Source organism: Pinus tabuliformis, chromosome J (assembly GCF_031772625.1).
Source record: "Pinus tabuliformis cultivar Carrire ecotype Pingquan chromosome J, CPIR1, whole genome shotgun sequence".
Classification (NCBI taxonomy): Eukaryota; Viridiplantae; Streptophyta; class Pinopsida; order Pinales; family Pinaceae; genus Pinus; species Pinus tabuliformis.
This window is the reverse complement of record NC_142295.1, coordinates 403,025,487-403,048,646: the sequence shown is the minus strand read 5'-3', so window position 1 is coordinate 403,048,646 and position 23,160 is coordinate 403,025,487. Positions and strand designations below refer to the sequence as shown.

At 33.8% G+C, this 23,160-nt stretch overlaps 1 pseudogene; it reads right to left on the bottom strand.

The window, feature by feature from the left end:
* Positions 1-265: 265 nt before the first annotated feature.
* Positions 266-20,734, bottom strand: LOC149227500 (uncharacterized; annotated as a pseudogene).
* Between the last annotated feature and the right edge of the window lie 2,426 nt (positions 20,735-23,160).

Here is a 23,160-nt window from a genome sequence, read left to right as displayed (position 1 = left end):
TTTTCATACTGATGTTTTATATTCTAGATCATTTGATTAAAATTTGTAAGTATATCTAAATGTATTCATGATTTGGTAGACATATTTTGATGTAGATGAAGCTTCTATATATTCAAGAAAGACCTTTCCTAAAGTGGACAATGAGGTAGTGTAAAAATTTATATGTTGACAAATGCTTTGTTCCTAGTGTTTGGCTTATTATCTTCAATTTATTGGTTAGATAATTGTTTCCACTTCTTTCATCTTAAATTACTTTTTTCACATTTTATGCTCATGTTTCTTGAGCTATATTGATCTCATTTTTTGGATTTTTCTCCAGATATCTTAGTGAATTGTTGTCACTATCTTTTAAATCAATGGTTGTAGATTCTTCACTGGCATCATAAAGTGGAGGCAAATAGCTACAACTATTTTGAGTGCCATGGTTATATTGTTCACCATTGTATAAGCACTTGAAATATCCTAAAACAACCCCATTATAGCTGGAACCAGATTCCAACAATCTAGCTATGTTAGCATGATCAACAGGATCCAATGTTTCATGATGAGAATAAATTAACAGTGCCATATTTGGGGATCTCATGTAGTCACTCTCATTCATGGATGATGTAGTGTAAGTCCGTTACTTTTTCTGAATTTGGATTATAACAAAAGGAACCTTCAATTGGGTTCAAGTTGTTGTATCCATGAAATGTATTTGAAACTGGGAGTCCTTGAACCTATAGATCATTGTGCCATTGTAATATATATTGCAAATTATGGTTTTTACATTTTTTGTTTCTAGAGATGGTTAAAATTCTTGAATTTTTAGCAGCTTACTCTCATTTCTAAGAGATGTAGATTCTTCGAACAAGAACTATGGAAAATTAATATGTACTTTGGAAGCCTCAATATTCTTTGAGATTATCTCACCCTTAACAAGCTCTTTCTTTATCCAAGAGTTCTATAAATTTTAAATATCATTATCTATTCTTCTAGGTGGATGGAATGCTATGTATGCCCACCTGCACATATTTAATCCATTAAAATATATATTAATGTCAATCCTTTAATGCACCACCAAGAACTAATCGATGAAACTTAAACCAACCTGTTTCTAAAAATGGTATGCAGATGAATGATAATCTTTTATTCATTTGGACTAAAACTACCTCACTTGATATCAACTCGCAAGTAGTTGATCCATCGTAATATATAGCTCTTTCCACAATGAATGTTGAAGACCTGCCATGAAAGTAAATATGAATTAGTGCACAATAATACTAAGAAAAACCATAGTTTTAGTTTTTGTTAGGCATGTTATTTTTGGGTAAGGAGGGTTTATAGCAATAGGCATTGTTGGTCCCACATTTTTTCAGCCAAGATTTGTGCAAGGATGGAGTTTTGGGAGTCTCTCGATTTATTGGAGATTTGAAAAAGACCCATGGCCTTACCTTCTCCACATCAGAGGAACCCTTGGAGTGGACTTAGCATGGAGAGCCTTGAAAAACTATTTTCCTTGTTAGACTCACTATGCAGAGCCCCAAAAATCTATTTTCCGAGCAATTGATGTGATAATTAATTAAAGAAACTTTACCGATTACATTCAATGGTTATGTGCTTAAACCCCATGACAGGAGAATAGCAGTGTTCAAAGATGATGAGTGAATCCTAGTAGATTACATATGGCTAGAGCTAGATCCTTCGAAGGAGAGTCTCAAAACTGGCCCTATCTTCATGACTCATCATTCTCACTCATGGTTGAGGTTACATCCACACTTATGTTGAACAGGCTATTGAAAAGGATCTATTAGATTTTCCACAACATCAAACAAACAAAGCATGTTGAAACATAGCAAAAAATTATGCAAGTGGGATAGAGAAAGTGTTAAAGAGTTGCCGCATGTAACATCCCTCACTAGGGATTCCTCGAAAACCCTCAGGAACACTAGATTTTTTTTATTTATTTTTTAATAACATCTTTAGAGTGCACTCAAAACACACTACCTCTAGACAAGAAATAACATCAACCATATATATAAGTAATTACAAAATTCAAAATATTTAAACAGAGCAAGAAATTCATTGAGAGTTTGTTAATTCATTATAGTTCATAGTCTCTCTTTAGAGTTTGGACTTTAATCTATGAGACATGAAGATGGGAGTATTTTTCTTATTAGTCCTTATCATCTATGACATGGGACTATAGTAATCGATTGTACTAGTTAGCATTAATACTTGTGCATATTAATCGAAAGATTTTATGAAATTTACCATGTCCATAAAATGACCATTGTTCTCAACCTATAAATTTATCAATTTAACTTTGAGGACCAATAAGATATTTGATGGTCTTATTGGCCCCTTTCCAAGGAAGAAAAAGCATATCATTGATATTATTAATACAATATCTCTGTTCCATGCATTTATTTGACTCGTATTTCCAAGATTTTAAACTAATGCTAACATTAGTTTATAAATATTAAATGCTACCTATTACCATGGAAACACTAAAGAGGGCTAGATGGATGTGTGCATGTTGGTGTGGTGTATAAGGAACGAAGCACTTGTTAGTCTTCTTATTCTTCTCCTAAGAAAAATCAGCAGCTACCTTCAGATTTAGCTGTAGCTCTAGACTTCTTAGTAGGGTGCACAACCTCTCCTCTGCTTTAACTTGACAACCCAACTTCAACTCTAAATTCTTTAGCTTAAAAACCCAAATTCAACTCCAAGGCAACTGATTTTATCTTTGATAATGGAGTTGTGGTTAGCACTGGTGCCAGTGGGATTTAAGACTCATCCAATCTACCTAACATCTGCATCTGAGATTTGATCAATGCATATCACATAAACTGCAAACATTCGAGGGAAGATGACATCCAAAACCATGATGGGTAGAAATTTTATTTGGAAGTATGTGATGTTGATTTTTATGTAGCTTGGGAGGTACTTCAAGCCCTAGTGTTCGAGCGTTGAAGGTCAAAGCGCCAAAAATAGGCTTGGGGGCTTGGAACCCAAGTATGGGGTTTTCCACCCATCGATGTTTGGGCCAAAACCATGAATTGTTTTTGACATGTGATGGATAAGGATGATAGTGCTCATCAAGATGATTCTAATGCAATGAGAATCATCTGATTCCGAGTTGTCATTGAGGAGAAATGAATTTTTGAAGTTGACAAGTAATTATTGGTTTTCAAGTCATGTAGGCTTGAAGTAAAATTTGTCCAATAGATGTGTCTCTTCACTAATTCGTGGAGCCCCTCATTTGGATATAAATAGAGGGTGATTTGATGTGTTTTATATCATCCATTGTGCAACATCTTATCAAGGAAAAGGAGCTCTGAAATTGGGATGCAAGAAGAGGCCTAGACAATGTGAAAGAGGTCAAGCCATAGTCGCAGCAAGAGAGGCACACCACAGGGAGGTCGAGGATTGTTTTTGGGTTGGAAGAGGGGTTCGAGTTTGCCATGATAAGGACCAAGGAGATTGGATATTAGGCCAAGTTCCTTGTGGGAAATAACGATGTTTTTTGGAGTGTGTTTGGGCACCATTTTGAGGATTGTCTCACTGTTGGAGGGTTGTTGTGTTAGGCCATAGGTCAAAGCACACAACTAGGCTTGTTTAAGGGTTGTCAAGGGTTGACATATGCCCTAAAGAAGTAGTGTGGTTGAGGAGGAGTCCTCTTAAGGTGTGTCGTAGCCATTTAAGGGCCTATTTGATGATTGTTGGGAGGATTTAGGGCTATAGAAAGTGCCCTAACCAGGTGTCATGAACAACAAGATGAAAACATTATTACAACAATGTTTTTGGAGGGGTGTTGGGTCAAAGACTTTGACCAGTGCTTGGATCAATTTGATGGGAAGTTGTAGGAGACCCTAGGAGCTATTTGGAGGAGCCCACGTGGACTGTTGGGAAGCCTACCAAGCAACCAAGGCGACAATAGGAACATCAAATGAGAGGAAGGAGGATCGTAGCAAGGAGAGTTGTAGATGTTTCCTTGATGAAAGTTGGATAGGTGTCCTAGGTGAGGACATGATTGGTGCCCATATTTGTGCAATATCTCCTCTATTACAGAAGTGAAGGGTGGATTCGTGAAGTTTGTTGGAAGCCATGTGTAAGGGTATCCTGGGTGTGGGGATTCCCTAGGTAGATGCAGATGGTACATCATGGACTTGATCACTCATGGTCTGTTGGAGGGCAGCATGAGAGTGGACCAAGTGTGGACAAGATTGGGCACTTATGGTCTATCGGAGGAGAGTGTGATAGTGTCTAAGTTAGGGCCCGATGAGCAACACCTTGATGGAAAAAGGTAGCTACAAGAGAGGTAGTTGGTTGAGCTCAAGGGTTTACGAACTAGAGGAGCAGTTATGGAGCCCAACACCTTGAGTGCTATATTACTGACCCTCCTTCTATATTAATGAGTTTATTTTATGGTCCTTTAACTCTTATCATTAGCTTTATCGATAATCCTTTCAAAATATAAATCATTGTTTGAATTTTTCATTTTTCTATGTAACCTATCCACTTATGATCCAAAGCTGTCAGGGAAAGGATCCCTATCTCTAGATTGATGGCTGCTAGAATCCTTTGGCTAGTTGCCTAATTGGTTACCAAAGGTGGTAGATTATCTTGAGTCCATTTACCCTATGCTTTTATTGCAACAAAATTAGCAAAATAATCTCAAGGCTGAAATGATTGCATTGTACCCAAGGTTAGAAATAAGAGATTCATTATTGTTGTAATGTAATCTGACAACCTTGTCTTGACGTGAGGGGATGAAGTAAGATAGGAATATATTTTATATTTTATAATGTGTAATATTGAAATAATTTATAAATGTTATATAAAAATAGATTTATAATAAAAAATAGTATTAATTAAATAATAATTTTTTATAAAATTTTGTGTATATAAAAATATTATTGTGAAAAGAAATAATTTTAATTATTAAAAAATGAAATTTGAAAAATTTATTTTGGTACCAATTTGTATTATTGTGTGAATTTTGTGATAAAATGTGTTTATATATTATATATGATTAAAATGATTAAATATAGCACAATCAAATAAATAAATGATAGAAAAGGCAAAACTTTTTTCGAGATAGAACTCTGACAACGCATGTCGCCCTTGTACCCAAGTAATTAATAGATTTCACTACACCCATGATGTGGCTCTTGTACAATACTCTGAGATAAATCTTCATGCAACCCTTCATCACCTTTCTACAACCTATGGTGTGCACTTCTCTGTGGCGCATTGCAGAGCATTTGCACCCTATTTCTTCTTAGGGGAAATGAGTGCTGAGCAGTTTGAAGTTCTAAACAATGTCTTCCGAGCCAGCTGTGTTGGTGATTGCAAACAACTCCACACCCAAAGCACCCAAAACACCCATTTTTCTTTGAGGAGAAATAGGCCGGAGTCTGAAAGTGGGGGAATATTGAGCCAACATCAAAGGGGTGAGGCAGCCAACGAATAAAAGGGATAGGAGGGAGCGGAAGCAGATGGTATGCTACCCCTGTTCATGGGTATAGGGAAATAGATATTAAGAGACCCTAACTCATAGGAAAAGTGGGACACAAGGGCACTAGCTGAGTAGGAAACAATGGGCTAGGCCAGCTGAAAATGGAAACAAGCTGATTGAAATGGTTTTTGGTGTAGAGGCTGAAAAACATTTTGGCGCCAAATTTTTTTAGTTTTTATATGAAGGGGCTTTCATTGTGATTTTGTAGTTAGAGTTTATGGTGGGTTTAATCAAATTAAGCAACCTAGAGAAGCATTTGAGCTAGTAGCAAGGGACAGAGCAAAGGCACTAGAAGCTGAGCTAGACATATCAAAGAACACAACAAAGGGTTTATTTTCCAGAGGTATTTTCCTTGCAATTTGATGTTTGTCCTTGTATTTTACAGAGGCATTTTCCTTGCATAGCTGAAGGCATTAGTACTGAGGTTTCCTATGAAGTGTTTGACAAAATATCTCAAAGAGATCAGGTTTCCTAGAATGTGATGATTACTTGGTACATGCGGTTAGGGTATTGAGATGAAGCATTCAATCTCTAAACTGAAGTATTGTTAACAGATGTGAATCCTGACTCGCTGGCTATCTTGAACATGTTTCCCACAAGTTCCCATCTAGCAAATATTCAATAGGAAAATAGATACACAATTACATATTTTAAGAAGATGAGGGTAATTGGAGTTAAGAATGGATATCAAAGCATATGAGATGCGTATACTCATTGGGATTGGTTAATTTTAGTTGTGTTGCGACTAACTGTGCATAAAATCTTACCTTTACATTTTTTAAGCGTTTTTGTCTTATCGTCCTTTAGATGAATTTTGGTAGAAAATTGTCTCGGATGTGAATATATCCTGATTGCATTTGGAACTAATTTAGTTATTACATGCCAGTAAATATCTATGTTGTTTGCCCATTTTTTCAGAAATGTAATTTCATGTGTGTTTCTACTTGCCTTATTCTTTGGTGGAAACCACTTTTTTATGAGGAATAGTATAATTTTTGGAATTCAACATATGTTCTAAGACACGTTCATGATGGAAAGACTAGTTACTGTTACTTTCTTTCCTAGTTTATTTATGGACTTTATGTATGTTTCTTAACACATGGTCACCATGACAGAAGTACAACCCATAGAATTTTGAAGTCATCTCATAGCTTCTAGCCTATGATTGGATGACTATTCTTTTGGAACATTTGGCTTCCTTTGAATTTACATCGTTGCTTCCCAAAGTAAGAAACTACCTTCTTGCTAGTGGCTAAATCATATTTTTCATTTACTATATTATATGTAGCATTAGATGAGAAGAATAGGCATTATATTGAAAAATATTTGACTTATGTAAACCTTGGGCATAAATTGTAAAACGTTTTATTGCATATTTGACTAAAAAATTGTAAACAATTATATTGAAGCTTTAGTTATGCCCATGGTTGCATATTATATATCCTGTGCACACATATTTAAATTATGATCTTTACTACCCAAAATGAGTCTCTATTTACTACCTTAGATATAAAATGTTGCAATTCATATCTTATCTTTGGCTGTCAAAGTTCTCTGCATGTGAATTCAGAGATTTATCAGCAGATGGAATTTATTTGTCATTGAGATTATCCTGCAATATTACTAAAATATTTGTCAGAACAAATAAATTGAATTTAAAATTCAAGGAATGAAAGAGTTAACTCTGAAGAATGGTATCCCACAGGCAGGAAAGTTGGCATAAGTAGTAGCTATTTTGTGCAAGTCAATGTTAGATGCCTTAATGGCATGTAATGCATAGGTTCTTGTCAATCTAATGGGATTGAAATTCATTAGTAGATAAATTTCCTTTCTCCTCCACCTGCAAGATCGAGAAATATTAAGAAATTATATGCAAACTCCGAGAGCATAAAGGACTCCACTTAAATTGGTTTCTAGCTAAAGTAGCTAGAGAAAATATGAGTAGCATCCATCTAGTTAGGGGATTTTCCAAATATTTCAATGGATAAAAAAATATGGATTTGTTGACCTTTTTAGAATTAGAGATGATGCTAGATATTTGATGGTTATTGTTAGAGTCCTATAGTGATAGGATTCATAATTTTGAATTGGCTAAGGTTAAGCCTTGTAATATTGTACATACCGTTTCTTTCTGTAAATGTTTTCCATACTAAAAAGTTAAAAAATGTAAAGAGGGTATGTCCTAAAAGAAATATCAAAGGACAAAAAAAGAATAGCAAAAGATCAAAAAAATGAAAATATATGAACCCCAAAAACAAAAACAGATCATGAAAGTGTGCAAGTCTAAATGCCACTACTATTTTTACTGCTTTACTATCTTAAATAATGGTTGTGTGCAGCTTGTCATACATGCCATAACCCATGGTAGTCAAATTGTTTAATCTTGGCTATTTCATGCTTTCAATTTTATGTTTGTAGTTAAAGAATAAAATCTGACCAATCATCTTAATCCTGGAAGATCATTAGATATGTAGAGAAAAATAAAAGGAGCTCATCAAGTTTAATTTGAGCGCTTGGATGATATAAGGTTAGAATTAGATAGTTTACTTTTCAAAACAAAAATGAATGATAAGGGTCCGCTAGCCTAAATGAACCCAAATAAAATGAAGAAAAAATGTTAGGGTAAGTAATGGGTAAGTAGAAGAAAGGTTGCTGAAGTATAAAGTTGATTGGCTAAAAGCACATTTATCATGCTTAATCATATCTTTCAATGTGCATGAGCATTTAAGAAAGCAAAAACAATGGTTTACAAGTTCATTTAATTAACTCCCTTTCATTTATTTCATCCTTATACTTACTAATTTCCCCATCCACAAGTAAATTCTAGTACTAAAAATCCTTCAAGTCATAAAGGCTCAGAGCATTTCTCTGACTTTTGGTGGGACCAAACCCTTAGCTTAATGACTTATGGACATCAAGTGTTAGAATTCCCATCATAAAAATTCATTTCCCTTCATTACCATAATAAAACACCTTTTCCTAAGGTTAAACTCCATTTACCTATGAAAAGTAAACAACCCCATGTTAAATTCCATTTCATTCAAAAAACCCACAAAAAGATTTTATCCTAAGTATAAAGTGTATGTGAATAAAATGTGCAAATATTAAATTTATGCTTAGGGTTATGTTCACTCCCCTCACTTCATTTCATATTAATTCTTAACATAATATTATAGTTCCCAATATACCTTTTCCCGTATATAATTAAATCCCCTATATAATAACTCAACCCTTGGTTTAGCTATAAAATATACTTGATCCCATATTCCAGACTTATTTCACCGCTTCTTGGTAAAGCTGAACTAATCCCGTCAATAAACCCCGCCCGATCATTTAATCCGATGATTAAATCATAATCAATCCCAAACCGCCAAGGATTAAAGCCCCCCCCTAGAAATCTATGCTCATATCATCTGCGCACATCCCTTGACCGACTGTCATTCGATCATCAGCGCCCACATCCGATGGTCCACAGCCATATCGGGTGCATTTGATGGTCGACCTTTACCCACCTGATAAAGTGGTTTTCCCCGGCTCCCCATCTGCTACGTGTCAAGCATTAGCATAGATCGGTTGACCCCTCCTAAATACCGCCTCCTCCATGAAAGTGGTGCGATGGCTTGGGAAACTGCCTCCCCGCTGAATCCGAAAAACCGCCCACTATAGATTTGTAAATTTACCAGCCAAAAAGTGACCGTTTCTCAATAAAAAGGCCGAGAAGCCCTATTTCACCTTTTTCACTCATTTTCTTTGTAAAACCTCTGCAAACCATTGTGACACCTGCACATGCTGAAATCGCCAATTGACCTCAAATTCCACTCCTGAAGAAGCTGCAGAGACCCTAATCAACCTCTTAGTCCGTACTATTCCAGCTATTTGAAGACAAATTACCAGACAACCCTTTCAATTTGAAAACGTTCAGTCTTTAAAGAGTTTTAATTAAGTAAAATTAATTGAAATTACTTTAAATTTAAAACACATACCCAAACCCTTTTGAAAGCTTCTAGTTTCCTTCAAAACCTTTGAATAAACCAGTATTGCCAAATTCAAATCCACAAGAACTAAATTATGGCTGACCTTATCACCATGGATGTCAAACCTATCACAACTCCCCATTTGGACCTTGACCACCTCCCCCTGGTGGACAAGGATTTTCAAATTAGAGATACAAGTTCCTATGAAGTCCTGCTCAAAATTCATTGTTTGAGTAAGGACAGATATCTAAACCATTATGATGACATTGGCCTTTGGGACTCCAATTTGCCCAAATACTAGTTTCCACAAGTACATATCTTTCCTAAGATTGTTCATATGTGCCATGCCTGTTATATTCCTAGTCAGAGAGCTATAATGTTCTCTGACTAGAAAGTCTTGTTTACTATCACAGCTGGGTCAATCAATGAGATGTTACAAGTCCAACTAGGTCCAAACCTGACCCCACTCTCCATTGGTGATTTGTTAGACTAGTACAGCAAATTGAGTCCATCAAAACTGGCCCAAATATTCCAAACTTTCATTGTAGAAGAGAAACACATTCCTAAAGATGCCCCTCCATATGTTTATTTCATTTTCTCTGAAAAGGGCAAGCAAATTATAACCATGATATCATGTATTCTTGGATGTACCACAAATGAATTTGTTGATGAGCTCATTTGGGCCTTCATGTCCCATTTTCACCCAAGGAAAGCCTCCCACTACTCTGTACAATTATTCCCAGTTCATAGTTGAAAGGATGCATGAACAATTTACCGGAATGCACAATGAAAGAGTATTCAAGTACTCATCTGTACTTTACCACATGTTTTTGTATTATCAGTTAGATAGATTTCCCTTCATTATCCAGAAGCTGGATACTAGAGGCCAGCCCAGGTCTGTCATATTTTGGACACCATTATTCCACAAGTATTAATCACCTTACACCTACACAGACTTCATTGAATCTTTTGTCCATCCAGTCATGACTATGCTGACAGGAAGTCCTCCACCCAGAATAAGCTAAGAAATCAAAAGAATCCTCCAATTTTCCAAGCAATGTAAGGTGGGAGATTGGTACCTTTACTAAAATCACACTGAATAAGAATCTATGGTTGCCAGCTTGCCCCATACAAACTGCTCAAATACCTCCCATGAGGTTATTTTCTCTAGAGTATTATAGGAAGATAATGAACTTTGATGAAGTCAACTTTGTCTCAGCCAAGAAAAGAACTCAGTTCAAGGTAAAAAATTAGCTAGGCCCTTTCATTTGCAATTCTAGAGAAGCAGGACAGGAAGTAGATCAGATTCTGCAACAAATGAAGTTCCAAAATAGTTTCATGTGGAGGTATGACCCCCAAGGGTTTATTACCAAACTAATACAAAAGATAAAATTGGGACCCTCCATTCACCACCCCATACTAGAGATAGAGAGATATGCCAATCAATCCGAGTGGTTAGAAAACACTCTCATAGATAGGGATATTACAAAGGTAGATGTTGAAAATACGTTGTTTGATCTAGAGAGATAGCTTGATGAAAGCTCATTCCTGTAGGTACCAGAGAAAGAAGGAACCATGAGTACACTTGCTATTTTGCAGACTCCTCAGAATGAGGAAAATAATCCCAAAAGGAACAGAGAGGGAGCCTCTAGTTCATGTATGGGCACTTCAAATGTACAGTATGAAGCCAACCAAAGTAAGAGGCCAAGGTTCAATCCTATTTCAGAATAGGAAGACATAGAAGGCTCAGTAGAAATAACTAATACTGAGTTAGACATAAGCAAGAGCACAACTCCATCTGGGGAAACACAGGAGCCATCTACATCACAAACTCAAATGTTAGAAAGGCATCTCAGTGTATACGTCTCCTCATTTAGTAGGCTCGCTGATTAAGATAGAGATATTAAGGACAGGTTCAAAGAAATCAAAATGAGAAATGAGAAACTGAAGGCACAGTCTTATGCATAGTATCTCAAGGTTACACTTACCAATCAAACCAGGTTGATGTTAGCTTTTGACATCAAGGAAGGAAAGATGCAAATATCTTTCGTAAAGCCAACTGTACAACAACCAAGGACATCAACAGATTTCAAGAAGATTGATTTTGAGGTATTGGCAAGGAATATTCATCCCATTGACCAAATTGAATTTCACAAACAGGATGGAGAAATGATTTACTCCACCCTTACACAAAAATCCATAGCTTCCCATCAGTTGCAGAATTCATTGAACAACATTTCATCCTAGTATCAGTTGGAAAAGGCCTCCTCACAGGCCAAAGACACAAGAATCAAGTCTTTGGAAGACTTGGTGATTGAATTTGGACATGATCCCAAAGACATAAAAGCCATTAAACAAATGATCAAGAAAAAGAATGATGACATTGCATCACTCAAGAAACAATTGAAGATACCTCAACTGTAGCATCCCCAGACATAGGAAGTATTGGAAAACCAAACCAAGCATGAAGAGTTGATGGACTTAGTACTCAAACTAAATGATGAGTTGAGGGAGATAGAGAAGGAATTGGACAACCTAATCCAATCAAAGAAAACTGATATTTCCACTACCTCAGCGAATGTCATCCCAACAATCCCCACGGTTGTTACTTCCACATTGGCAACCTCATTGGCTCCCACAGCTCCAATGGCCACAGAACAACCAATTTCAACAGAATCTACATTAGCAGCAGGTACATTAGGTGAAGAAGCAGCAAGATTAGTTAAAGCTATGGAAGAGATGTCCATATAGACTACAAAGATGAATAAGCTCAAGGAAAAGGTGATAAGCTTGGAAACAGATTACAAGCTTACCAAAATCATGCACAAAGAAGAAGTGCAAAAAGCTTCTAGGATGAGTGAGAGATTAAAAGCCATGGAGAAGGACTTAACACTAAAGGAACCCCTTGGGTAGGCTAAGGAACCGCTATGGGCCAATATCATTGATGCTATCAATGATATCTGGCCATCCATTCAGGTGACTTTTGAGAAAATATATTTAATAAAGATGGCTACTGAAGGCATCCAAAGAATAAAAGAAGAATTAGGAGAAATTCCAGAAGAAGCTACCAGAATTATCTAGTTCCTTAACAGTAAGAATAAGTATGAGCTTCAGGAATTGGAAATAGAGGACAAAACAGAGACAATTTTGGAGGTGAGAAAGGTCCTCTCCAAGAGAAACTTAATGCAAAACTTGGAGGACAAGTGTCAGAATATGCAGGTAGCCATTGATAGATTTATGGCTAAGTTTCAAATTTTGAGAGAGAAAGGGTTACCTAGTCCCTTAGTGATAAATGACAAGCTCATGACACAGGAGGATTACAACAACAAAATCAGAGAGCTAGCAAAAGAACAGGTCAATACATCATCAATCAAGGCATTGCCAACAGGAAAAGTACTCTACCAAACATTTGAAAACTTGTTTTACCTCCAACATGAGGTAAAACACTTGTTTATCAATAGGCCTACTTTTTCCAAATACACTGAGGCAGATGAAATATATAGGAGGATGCTAAAAATCCAATTACCTGATGCTGAAACATGGGAGAAATTGACTGATTTACTGTAGAAATATGCAGTAAAAAGGTTAATGTACAGTAAAAGTGAAAAAGCATGGTAAAAGGATGAAGACAAATTAGTAGAGTCAAAGTGTATAAGATGAAAGACTAAAGTAAATGAAGCATCCAGCATGAAAGATCAAACAACAAAGCAGCATAAAGGGCTAAAAATCAAAGCATAACAACCATCAGTACCAAAATAAAAGGGACTTCATGAAACAGTGTAATAACTGTCTCTATCTTCTTGCAAGAAGATATTTTTATTTCCTAGATTAAATCTCAAATTAGTTTGGGATATTTTGTAATAAACTTTTTTATAAATACTTCAGAATTCGAAGTATGTAGGGTGGACTCTATTAGAAATTTCTATAGAATTTTTGATCAAGAAGAACAAGAAGGTTATTGTATCAGTTGATGAGCCAACAAGATGGATTGATTAATAAAGATCAGACTATTCCAAGGATTCATGTGTTGAGCGAATTTCAGAAAAGTATTTTCATGTGTTTTTGTCATTTTTCTCAAAATTATTCATAATCTTATATGTGTTTCAATCTAAATGCTATAACTGGAATAATATTTCAGAACTTGTTTAAATCACACTCTGTTTTAACAGTTAAGCATTTGAATATTTTCTTTTGATATTTAAATTAAAGAACTCTTAATTGCTCTTTGGTTTAGATTGATTTCATAAATAATTCAGGTTAAAGGATTTTTAACTGCCCTTTGATTTCGATTACCCTTTCCTTCCTTATTCATTATCCTGGTTTGAGAACCCTTAACTACTCTCTCACCCCGAGTGAAACCCTTTCACCACTCTGTCTCAAACATTTTGAAATAGAATCTGCTATCTTGCCCTTAGAACATACACTTTAGTGAGTTTATCTAGCCTTTCTTCCTTATGAGTTGACTCCATAGCCCAATGGTCCAAAAGACATCAATTTATCCATCTGTTTAAGAGATCCACCCAATTTCAAACAAAATCAAAACCCTTTGAACAATCATAGCTAGCCTAAAATATCTTAACTAAAACAAAGTCAAAACTTAAAGAGAGAGCCTTCTCTGAGCATCAGGAAGGCTAGGTCCTAATCTCCAAAAGTGGATAGTGGTTACCTTTGGTTATTCCTTCTTATTACTTCAAAAGAATTATCAGAGTGATAACAGTTATCATAGAAAGATCAAAAGTTGCATGTAACATGTGGACTTTAATATCATATTTTGAAGTCAGATTCTAAGGTTTGAGTAGGAGGTAGTGTTTGAATATTTTTTTATTATGTTCAAACTCTGTTCAATTTTCAATTTTCTTATTTAAAAATTAATATAGAGCACCCATGCTACTTTGAGTTTTTGGAAGGAAGCAAAAGGATTACTTATCTCATCTGGAAAACTTTTGTTGCTTCAATATATATATATTTATATATCTATCTATATATCTATATCTATATATATATATATATATATAGATATATATATATAGATATATATATATATATATATATATATATATATATATATATATATATATATATATATATATATATATATATATATATATATATATATATATATATATATATATATATATATATATATATATATATATATATATATATATATATAGCATTAGAATAATTTTATAGTAGAAATGTTCCAAGAGCAGAGCAAGTGGGAGGATAGTTGGATGAGCATGGGAAACATACTAAGTTCGTGGATTGAAAAACATGCCCAATTCCTTGTTAATGCATTTCTTTTTTCATAATCATTATTCAATTATTGTATATATTATATAAATATTTCCTCATAAATTTCTGCTCGTGTCATTAGTCCCCAAAAAAGCTCCCAAAACTACATAAATGGCATATGGAGAAGCTTCTTACAGTCAATTAATTTTTCATTTTGATTGTAAAGACTAGAAGGTAGGCTAGGGGAATGTTTTCTTCTAATTCCAATATATCAAAACTTCTACATAAGTTGAAAATGGTAATTTATACTTCATTAAGGATAAATACATATGTACATGAAGATCAAAAAAATCCCAGAGCCAAAGAAGTTGGGGATTATGGTTCATCTTTACAGTTATATTCAATTCCATTGTTAAGTTGTAAGTTGAAAATTCAGTTTATATTTCATTAAAAATAAATACATATGTACATCAAGATCAACAAATCCAAGAGCCAAAGAAACTGGGGTTTTTGGTGCATATTTATAGTTATGTTCAATTCCATTGTTAATTTTCACATCAAATGTTGAATGAGCTTAAGTGTTCTACCCACAATGTATGCCTTCATATTCCACAAACAAACATTGATTTCCCTGAAGCTATTAACGACTTTCAGGATCTCCGCATGGAATCAGTAGGATAAAAAATGGAGAAGCCCTAGATCCATCATGATATTCAAAAGCACCAGAGCTTACAGTTTCCATTGAGACTTTTAAATGGGACTATTGTTCATTTAAAATTTCAACAAACAAATCAAGTTATTCAATTTGTATTGCCTTTAAGTTTAGGATAGAGAAAATGAAGTCTGCATAGAGGAACAATATCTATAGATGAATATCTATTGCCATTGTGATCTATAAATATGTAAACTATAGGAAGAGGTTAGCTTACCTTCTATTTGATTCATGGGATCTTTCCAGGTACACCATAATAGCTCAAGTACCATTTCACAAACTTCTTCAGACCTGTTTGGAAATCTATGGGGGCTTGTAACCCAACTCCATGCTTGTAAGGGTGAAATTAGCATGTGTGAAGGGCACATCTCCATTACTGGGCATTCTAAGCACATTCTTCTTGCCCTTCACTTTCAACAATTCTAAGCACATTCTTCTTGGCATTGACTTTCTGCATTAACAAGTCTTCTTTCTATGTCTAACTGATCATAAATCTTCTTTCTCTGTTTGACTGATCATATTTGTTTCTTTTATATCTTTTCTGATAATTTCCAAGATATATTTTCATTATGGTTTGTTTATATGACCTGATTATGATTTTTCTATAGTCGACCATGAATTGACCATGGTCACCATGGTAGAAGTACAACCCATAGAATTTTGAAGTCATCTCATAGCTTCTAGCCTATGATTGGATGACTATTCTTTTGGAACATTTGGCTTCCTTTGAATTTACATCGTTGCTTCCCAAAGTAAGAAACTACCTTCTTGCTAGTGGCTAAATCAGAGTTTTCATTTACTATATTATATGTAGCATTAGATGAGAAAAATAGGGAGTATATTGAAAAATATTTGACTTATGTAAACCTTGGGCATAAATTGTAAAACGTTTTATTGCATATTTGACTAAAAAATTGTAAACAATTATATTGAAGCTTTAGTTATGCCCATGGCTGCATATTATATATCTTGTGCACACATATTTAAATTATGATCTTTACTACCCAGAATGAGTCTCTATTTACTACCTTAGATATAAAATGTTGCAATTCATATCTTATCTTTGGCTGTAAAAGTTCTCTGCTTGTGAATTCAAAGATTTCTTAGCAGATGGACTTTATTTATTGCTGATATTATACTACAATATTACTAAAATATTTGTCATAACAAATAAATTGAATTTAAAATTCAAGGAATGAAAGAGTTAACTCTGAAGAATGGTATCCCACAGGCAGGAAATTTGGCATAAGTAGTAGCTATTGTGTGCGAATCAATGTTAGATGCCTTAATGGCATGTAATGCATAGATTCTTGTCAATTTAATGGCATTGAAACTCATTAGTAGATAACTTTCCTTTCTCCTCCACCTGCAAGATCGAGAAATATTAAGAAATTATATGCAAACTCCGAGAGCATAAAGGACTCCACTTAAATTGGTTTCTAGCTAAAGTAGCTAGAGAAAATATGAGTAGCATCCATCTAGTTAGGGGATTTTCCAAATATTTCAATGGAAGAAAAATATGGATTTGTCGACCTTTCTAGAATTAGAGATGATGCTAGATATTTGATGGTTATCATAGAAAGATCAGAAGTTGCATGTAACATGTGGACTTTAATATCATATTTTGAAGTCAGATTCTAAGGTTTGAGTAGGAGGTAGTGTTTGAATATTTTGTTATTATGTTCAAACTCTGTTCAATTTTTAATTTTCTTATTTAAAAATTAATATAGAGCACCCATGCTACTTTGAGTTTTTGGAAGGAAGCAAAAGAATTACTTATCTCATCTGGGAAACTTCTGTTGCTTCAAAAAATATATATATATATATATATATATATATATATATATATATATATATATCTATATATATATATATAAATATATATATATATATATATATATATATATATATATATATATATATATATATATATATATATATATATATATAGCATTAGAATAATTTTATACTAGAAATGCTCCAAGAGCAGAGCAAGTGGGAGGATAGCTAGATGAACATGGGAAACATACTAAGTTCATGGATTGAAAAACATGCCCAATTCCTTGTTAATGCATTTCTTTTTTCATAATAATTATTCAATTATTGTATATATTATATAAATATTTCCTGATAAATTTATGCTCGTGTCATTAGTCCCCAAAATATCTCCCACAATTACGTAAATGGCATCTAGAGAACCTTTTTACAGTCAATTCATTTTTCATTTTTATTGTAAATACTGGAAGGTTGGCTAGGGCAACATTTTCTTCTAATTCCAATATATTAAAACTTCTACATAAGTTGAAAGTGGCAATTTATATTACATTAAGGATCAATACATATGTACATAAAGATCAACAAATGCTGAAGCCAAAGAAGCTGGGGATTCTGGTTCATATTTGTAGTTATATTCAATTCCATTCTTAATTTGTAAGTTGAAAATGTAGTTTATATTTCATTAAAAATAAATACATATGTACATCAAGATCAACAAATCTAGGAGCCAAAGAAGCTGGGTTTTCTGGTGCATATTTACAGTTATGTTCAATTCCATTGTTAATTTGCACATCAAATGTTGAATGAGCTTAAGTATTCTACCCACAGTGTATGCCTTCATATGCCACAAACAAACATTGATTTCCTTGGAGCTATTAACGACTTTCAGGATCTCCGCATGGAATCAGTAGGATAAAAAATAGAGAAGCCCTGGATCCATCATGACATTCAAAAGCACCAGAGCTTACAGTTTCCATTGAGACTTCTAGATGGGACAATTGTTCATTTAAAATTTCCATAAACAAATCAAGTTATTCAATTTGTATCTCCTTTAGGTTTAGGATAGAGAAAATGAATCCCGCACAGAGGAACAATATCTATAGATGAATATCTATTTCCATTGTGTCCTATAAATATGTAAACTATAGGAAGAGGTTAGCTTACCTTCTATTCGGTTCGTGGGATCCTACCAGGTACACCATAATATCTCAGTTACCATTTCACAAGCTTCTTCAGACCTGTTTGTAGATCTGTGGCGGGCTTGTAACCCAACTCCATGCTTGCAAGGGTGACATTAGCATGTGTGAAGGGCACATCTCCACTAATGGGAATTCTAATCACATTCTTCTTGGCCTTCAATTTCAGCAAATCTAAGCACATTCTTCTTGGCCTTCACTTTCTGCATTAACAAATCTTCTTTCTCTGTTTGATTGATAAAATTTGTTTCTTTTATTTCTTTTTTGATAATTTCCAAGATATATTTTCACTATCGTTTGTTTATAGTTGACAATGATCTGACTATGATTTGTCTATAGTCGACCATGAATTGACCATGGTCACCATGACAAAAGTACAACCCATAGAATTGTGAAGTCATCTCATAGATTCTAGCCTATGATTGGATGACTATTCTTTTGGAATATTTGGCTTCCTTTGAATTTACATCGTTGCTTTATTTGGCTTCCTTTGAATTTACATGAAAGTTAGCATAAGTAGTAGCTATTGTGTGTGAATCAATGTTAGATTCCTTAATGGCATGTAATGCATAGATTCTTGTCAATTTAATGGCATTGAAACTCATTAGTATATAAATTTCGTTTCTCCTCCACCTACAAGATTTTGAAATATTAAGAAATTATATGCAAACTCCGAGAGAATAAAGGAATCCACTTAAATTGGTTTCTAACTAAAGTAGCTAGAGAAAATATGAGTAGCATCCCTCTAGTTAAGTGATTTTCCAAATATTCAATGGAAGAAAAATATGGATTTGTTGACGGTTTTAGAATTAGAGATTATGCTAGATATTTTATGGTTATCATAGAAAGATCAGAAGTTGCATGTAACATGTGGACTTTAATATCATATTTTGAAGTCAGATTCTAAGGTTTGAGTAGGAGGTAGTGTTTGAATATTTTGTTATTATGTTCAAACTCTGTTCAATTTTCAATTTTCTTCTTTAAAAATTAATATATAGCAACCATGGTACTTTGAGTTTTTGGAAGGAATAAAAATAATTACTTATCTCATCTGGGAAACTTATGTTGTTTCAATATATATATATATATATATATATATATATATATATATATATAGATATATATATATATAGCATTAGAATAATTTTATAGTAGAAATGTTCCAAGAGTAGAGCAAGTGGGAGGATAGTTGGATGAACATGGGAAACATACTAAATTCATGGATTGAAAAACATGCCTAATTCCTTGTTAATGCATTTCTTTGTTCACAATCATTATTAAATTATTGTATATATCATATAAATATTTCCTGATAAATTTCTGCTCGTGTCATTAGTCCCCAAAAAATCTCCCACAACTACGTAAATGGCATTTGGAGAAGCTTCTTACAGCCAATTCATTTTTCATTTTGATTGTAAAGAATGGAAGGTAGGCTAGGCTAAGGTTTTCTTCTAATTCCAATATATGAAAACTTCTACATAAGTTGAAAATGGAAATTTATATTTCATTAAGGATCAATACATATGTACATAAAGATCAACAAATCTCAGAGCTAAAGACGCTGGGTTTTCTGGTTCATCTTTACAATTATATTCAATTCCATTGTTAATTTGTAAGTTGAAAATGCAGTTTATATTTCATTAAAAATCAATACATATGTACATCAAGATCAACAAATCTAGGAGCCAAAGAAGCTGGGGTTTCTGGTACATACTTATAGTTGTGTTCAATTCCATTGTTAATTTGCACATCAAACGTTGAATGAGCTTAAGTATTCTACCCACAACGTATTCCTTCATATGCCACAAACAAACATTGATTTCCCTAGAGTTATTAACGACTTTCACGATCTCCACATGGAATGAGTGGGATAAAAAATAGAGAAGCCTTGGATCCATCATGGCATTCAAAAGCACCAGAGCTTACAGTTTCCATTGAGACTTCTAGATGAGACAATTTTTCATTTAAAATTTCCACAAACAAATCAAGTTATTCAATTTGTATCTCCTTTAGGTTTAGGATAGAGAAAATGAAGCCTTCACAGAGGAACAATATCTATAGATGAATATCTATTGCCATTGTGTCATATAAATATGTAAACTATAGGAAGAGGTTAGCTTACCTTCTATTTGGTTCATGGGATCCTACCAGGTACACCATAATAGCTCAAGTACCATTTCACAAACTTCTTCAGACCTGTTTGGAGATCTGTGGTGGGCTTGTAACCCAACTCCATGCTTGCAAGGGTGACATTAGCATGTGTGAAGGGCACATCTCCATTACTGGGCATTCTAAGCACATTCTTCTTGGCCTTCACTTTCAGCAATTCTAAGCACATTCTTTTTGGCCTTCACTTTCTGCATTAGCAAATCTTCTTTCTTTGTTTGACTGATCAGATTTTTTTCTTTTATATATTTTCTGATATTTTCCAGGATATCTTTTCTTATTTAAAAAATAATATAGAGAACCCATGCTACTTTGAGTTTTTGGAAGGAAGAAAAAGAATTACTTATCTCATATGGGAAATTTTGTTGCTTCATTCATATATATATATATAGCATTAGAATAATTTTATACTAGAAATGTTCCAAGATTAGAGCAAGTAGCAGGATAGCTGGATGAACATGGGAAACATACCAAGTTCGTGGATTGGAAAACATGCCCAATTCCTTGTTAACACATTTATGTTTTCATAATCATTATTCAATTATTGTATAATATATTATATAAATATTTCTTGATAAATTTCTGCTCCTGTCATTAGGCCTCGAAAAAGCTCCCACAACTACGTAAATGGCATATGGAGAAGCTTCTTACAGTCAATTCATTTTTCATTTTGATTATAAATACTGTAAGATAGGCTAGGGAAATGTTTTCTTCTAATTCCAATATATCAAAACTTCTACATAAGTTGAAAATGGAAATTTATATTTCATTAAGGATCAATACATATGTACATCAAGATCAACAAATCCAGAGCCAAAGAAGCTGGGGATTCTGGTTCATCTTTACAGTTATATTCAATTCCATTGTTAATTTGTAAGTTGAAAATGTAGTTTATATTTCATTAAAAATCAATACATATGTACATCAAGATCAACAAATCTAGGGGCCACATAAGTTTGGGTTTCGGTGCATATTTACAGTTATGTTCAATTCCATTGTTAATTTTCACATCAAATGTTGAATGAGCTTAAGCATTCTACCCACGATGTATGCCTTCATATGCCACAAACAAACATTGATTTCCCTGGAGCTATTAATGACTTTTAGGATCTCCGCATGGAATCCGTAGGATAAAAAATTGAGAAGCCATGGATCCATCATGATGACATTCAAAAGCACTAGAGCTTATAGTTTCCATTGAGACTTCTAGATGGGACAATTGTTCATTTAAAATTTGCACAAACAAATCAAGTTATTCAATTTGTATATCCTTTAGGTTTATGATAGAGAAAATGAAGCCTGCACAAAGGAACAATATCTTTAGATGAATATCTATTTCCATTGTGTCCTATAAATATGTAAACTATAGGAAGAGGTTAGCTTACCTTCTATTTAATTCGTGGGATCCTGCGAGGTACACCATAATAGCTCAAGTACCATTTCACAAACTTATTCAGACCTATTTGGAGATCTGTGGTGGGCTTGTAACCCAACTCCATTCTTGCAAGGATGACATTAGCATGTGTGAAGGGCACATCTCCATTACTGGGCATTCTAAAAACATTCTTCTTGGCCTTCACTTTCAGCAATTCTAAGCACATTCTTCTTGGCCTTCACTTTCTGCATTAACAAATATTCTTTCTCTGTTTGGCTGATCATAAATCTTCTTTCTACGTTTGACTTATCATATTTTTTTCTTTTATATATTTTCTGATAATTTCCAAGATATGGCCACAACAATTGATCTGTCAAACCTTGATTGTAAGTCTTATACAGTCCTATTTAGAGAAAAATTTATAATCAGAAATAGAACAGTAAAATTTTATCAAACTCTGTCAAACCTTGATTGTAAGGCTTATACAGTCTTATAACAATAGTAAATGTCTTTATCCTACTAGCTAGGGAAAAGAAAGGAGGTAAGGCGCCTAGGTCAAGTATGGCATTCAGACAAATGGAAAACTTACTTCAATCACAGAACTGCCTCAATGAAATTACATGCATAAAAGTTTAAACCAACATATTTTAGAATAATTTTATGGTTTTACATGTTGTCATATATTTCAACATTTATTTATGTAATGATCCTAACTAGCATCCACAAACTTTCCTTTGCGGATTTCTATTACGTTATTCTATACAAAATGGTAGTTCGAGTATTTATGTTGCTTTTGGTATTTGTAGTATTTATCTTGTTGATTAAGTTAGAGGTTGGATTTATTTTTATAAATAACTCTAAAATGACACTTCAAAAGTTTGTTTGTGACTAGTTAGAGGCTTTTTGGAATAATCTGATAAGCTTGCCTCAAAGTGTGAAAGATCTTCAATGCTCACTCAACACATTGGTAGATTTTTGTTTAGGGTTTTGAACCTAGATCTCAATTTTTTTCATATCTAATTCCTACAAGAGCACTAAACACTACCTTGAAACAACAAAAAAACAAAAGTACAAATAATCAAGTGATCAAAGAGCCAAAAAATACACTGAAAAACTACATATTCATAGATTCACTCCCTAGGTTTATTCATTGGTCATGTTCTCTTGAGAAAGAAGTAACATTCAAGTTAAAAGTTGCAGTCTTATTGTTTAAAAAACATGGT